Source organism: Limulus polyphemus, unplaced genomic scaffold, assembly GCF_000517525.1.
Source record: "Limulus polyphemus unplaced genomic scaffold, Limulus_polyphemus-2.1.2 Scaffold392, whole genome shotgun sequence".
Taxonomy (NCBI): domain Eukaryota; kingdom Metazoa; phylum Arthropoda; class Merostomata; order Xiphosura; family Limulidae; genus Limulus; species Limulus polyphemus.
Window position 1 is genome coordinate 291,693 of NW_013666002.1, and position 4,426 is coordinate 296,118.

At 31.8% G+C, this 4,426-nt stretch overlaps 1 pseudogene; it reads left to right on the forward strand.

Moving 5' to 3' along the window:
• The window catches only part of LOC106457920, a 119,963-nt pseudogene that overhangs the window by 68,477 nt on the left and 47,060 nt on the right, over window positions 1-4,426 (forward strand).

The following is a 4,426-nucleotide window of genomic DNA, read 5'->3' on the forward strand; positions in this document are numbered from 1 at the left end:
TGTATAATGTTACGGAAACTAGTGCTACTTAGGGTAAACTAATGTAGTTTCATATTACAATTTGAAGTCATTCTAGAAAGAAAAAATGGTAATTTAGGTTTATTTCGATTTTTTTTTTTTATTTGGTGGTTAAGAGGTTGGTCGAATTGACCAATCTCGTTTTCAGATAGGGTAGAGAAAATAACAGATGAACTCTAAAGTTTTACTGAAAAAAAAAGGTTTTAGGGATTACATAAAGAAAATTTGATATTTTTGAGATGAGGAAAAGTATTTTTATTTTAACATGAAAATTACTTTTCACACAGACTGTTCAAAACAAATACTCCATATATTCATGGACAAATCTTTATTTTATTTTATTAAAAATACTTCACTAAGAAATACAACTTTTTGTATGTGAAGATATACTCACTATATTGAGAGTTATAAATATTAAATCTATAAAGACTTTAAACGAGTACGAAAAGGTCACATGGTCAGTCAAATTGATCGAGCCTATATTGAGAGTGTTAATTAAAAAATTATTTAGTGCAGTTGTACCCTTAGTATAAAAAGTAAACTTTTGTTGACAGCAAAAAAAGAAGACAGGAAAGTACTAATTTTTTGTTTTTTCATGGGTATTCATTTATTTATTATTAAAAAAAATACCTAAAATGTAAAAATTAGAAACTTTTAGGTGAGATAAGGTTAGATTAGGTAAAATAATGATAAAAAATGTTGACAAGGTACACTTGCTAACAACTCTAATGTAGTCATGAATTATGTAATTTGATAGGGTAACTTGAGATACACATTTGCCAAGTAATTTACAACTTGTGTGATGGGATTTTGAGTTGGAAATGGTTCAAAGGGCAATAAAACAATCAAATTGAAGTATAAACGGGTGTATGCTGTTACGAGTTTAAAGCTATTTAGGATACGCAAATGTAGTTTCACGTTGCAATTTGAAGTCATTCTAGAAAGAAGAAAATGGCAATTTAGATTTATTTCATTTTCTTTTTATGATGGTTACGGGGTTGATCTAATTGACCAACCTTGTACTGAATGAAGGTAGAGAAAATAACAAATAAAATATAAAGTTTTACTGAAAAAAAAACGTTTAAAATTAATTTAGTAGGTTTAAGATATTGTACATATGAAATTTGAAAATTTTCAGATAATGAAAAGTATTTTTAATCTTAACATGAAAATCACTCTGCACTCGGAGTAGTCAATTATTTGACTATTTATTAAGGAGAAATTGTTAGTGAAAATATTTCATTAAAAATTCTGATTATTTTGTCTACAAAGGACCCTTAATGTTTACTGAAAACTTGTGAAATTTTGAAGATACAAAAACATATTAGAAGTTATAGTATGGAAACTTTAAAGCTCAGTTTGGGATCTCTGCTGATTTGACCGAGCTTGTAGACAAAGTGTTAATGAGACCTGAAATCCTATTTATTCATTGATAGAGCATTCGCACAGTGAATCAAGTGCTTTCATCTGGTCTTATTTTAAGACTTAATTTTTTCTACTACTGTGATGTACTATTTTTTGTAATTATTTTGCCATCATACTACTTAACAAAATTTATCTTCATGCTTTTTAAGGTGCTGTGTTGTTTTAGCAAAGTGAAAGCAACTTGAACTATTTTATTTTTTCATGCTTTTGTTCCATCATATTTTGATATTTTTGCAGATCTGTTAACCATTATGTTTAAAGTTTATTTATAATCACTTTATACTCTGGTAGTTGTAAAATAATATAGTTCATCAGCTTTCCATTTAAACTTCTATTAATATTTCAGTCAACACAAAAAAAAATAATGGAAGAGAGACCACATTGTCATCACTGTGCGTACTTCATGAAAGACTCTCAAGACCATGCAACTACCTCTCCAGGGCCAGAGAGCTCAGATGGTGGAGATGAAAAATACACAGGTAAACAGAATAGGAGCAGGACTCCTAAGTCATGTTTGACTGATGGGTTACCTATTAATCCACATCACAGAAAATCTGTCACCATCAAGGAAACTGTTTCTAGCATGTCTGCTTTTGGCCAGTGGTCTGATGAGACAACTTTTCCTGATAAAATTTGGCAGTCAAGCAGTCACTCAGTTGCCAGCTGTCCACCTGTTTTTGTCCCAGGAAAAGTAATATTTGCTCAAGAAATTTCAAGTGACACATCTGCAAGTGATATTGAATATAAAGGAGGCTTTAGGTCTTTAGTATCATGTTTTACTCTTGGTTATCCCAGTAAGAAAAGAAGAAGAAGAAAAAAAAAAAGACTGGTTCTTACCTCAGAAGAAAAGAAAGTAATTTATTTAACTCCAGAACTACCAGTCATTCAGAATTATAATAGTAATTCAAAAAGTATTTGGAAAGATTCTTCAAAATGTCACAAGTCTTTCTCAGGTTTTGAATATGCAATAAAATCAACAAACTCAGGGTTCCAAAGACATGCCAGCTTTAAATCTGCTGATAATTCCTCAAATTTATCTACTCCCATGTCAGATGGACTTCATCATCACTGTGCTTCCTTTGATACTTCTGCTTCCCATTTTGATGGAGAACAATTTTCAAAAAAGAAGAAGAAGGCTCCTCCTCCACCCCCTCCTCCAGATCCATTCATTTTGGAGGAAAGGGAGAGAAGAAAACATGGAAGTGTATCTGCTGGCAATCTTCTATCTCAACAGAAAGTGGACAAGGATAAAAAGAGTGGAGTAATGATGACAATGGCATTGAAGACTTCATCTTCAAGTCCAAGAAAACCATCTAATAAAAAACCAGCTCCTCAGCCTCCCATCTCAATCACTGTGTCAGAAAGTTTTGATCCTATTCTGAATCAGTCACTAGTGACTTCTTCTGGAATGTCTCAAAGTAATATTCAAGAATCTTCTCAGAGTGTCCATAGAACCTGGTTATCTAGAAGTGAAAACTCAGCTTTTCGTCCAATAAAAGAAGATTCTGCATCTCCTCGTTTCTCTAGTGGTATTAATGAGAAAAAATGGGAATTCCTAAAAAATAGTCCTGGAAATGTACAAATTCATTCTTCCAGAAAGAAACAAAAAAACTTATCCACAAAAAATCAGAATATTTCCTGTTTTAGGAGTGATATTTTATTACAAAAACCACAACCAATTAAACCTGATGCAGAAAAACCAATTCAAGAACTGTTAAATTTTACAGACGGAGCTTCAGACTACTCAGAAAACAAAACTGTGATTTGTCCTGCATTACCTAAGAAAACTGTACCCCATGATACGTTAACTTTATTTGGATTTTCTTGGGAAAATAAGAATATAAAAAATCTTGAATTGAATGAGAAACAAAATGAAACTTCTTCTGAAAGTAAAATAGTTTCTCAGAAATCACTTGAAATTTATGAAAATAAAATGGAAGCTGATAAACAAGATAAAATAATTGCATGTGAACAAGATCCTCAGTCTAAAAAGCCTTTGTATGAAAACCTTGTTCAAAACTTCATGCCAGGTACTCTGGGCTCTGCTGCAAAAAAAAAAATCTCACTAGTTCTTCCTACTAGTTCTGCTACTTCTGATTTAATGAAAACCACAGAAAATGGAATAATACAAGATAAGCCCACTCCTAGTGAAGAAAAGGTTGTAAAACAAGACCCAAAATGGAATTCAGTTTCTGTTCAAACAGCAATTAGTATTTTGAAAAGCAATCATATCAGTGTTCCTGCAACACAGATATACTCTAAAAATGAAGATTCAGTAACATGTACTCTACCGTCTCATGCTAAGAACCCTTCACATAATTTACTTGCAAACACAACTGTCCTTGTTAGTAATACCTCTGCTCTTCAGAAAGAAAAAAGTGTTTTGTTCAATTGTGACAAAGATGAAAAAGACCAAATTTCCAAACTACAAAAGGATTGCTTGGCAGGATCGGTAGAAGATACTGTGTTAGAAAAAGAGTTTGAACAAATATTAAAATCACGACCTTGTGTAAAAGATTTTGTGGCTGCTTTTAATGACCTTACTCAAAAGTGTCAAATTACTGACAACATAGGTTCTTTACCAAGAAGTAAAGATAACTGTAGAAAAGAATATTTGGGATGTAATTCTAAGTTTTCTGCAATTGAAAAAGAAGGGGAAACTGGTGAAGGATCCATGAAATCTTTTCCAACTAAGTGGAAGTTCACTGTTTCAAGTTGCATGGAAAATTCATTAGACTCTAATACATCTGCAGACAGTGTGCTATGTCCTTTTGATACTAACAGACATGAAATAGTACCTAAAAGCTTTAATATCTCTGGGGAACAATTTTTTTCTTGTAATAATATTTCTGAAGGGAAAAATGTAAACAGTGATGAAATTAATAGTTTCTGTGAGGTTCAAAAAACTAGTAAAGATCAAAACAATCATGACCGCCATCTGTTGACATTTACGTACATTATCACTTGTTATAACAAGTTCTTA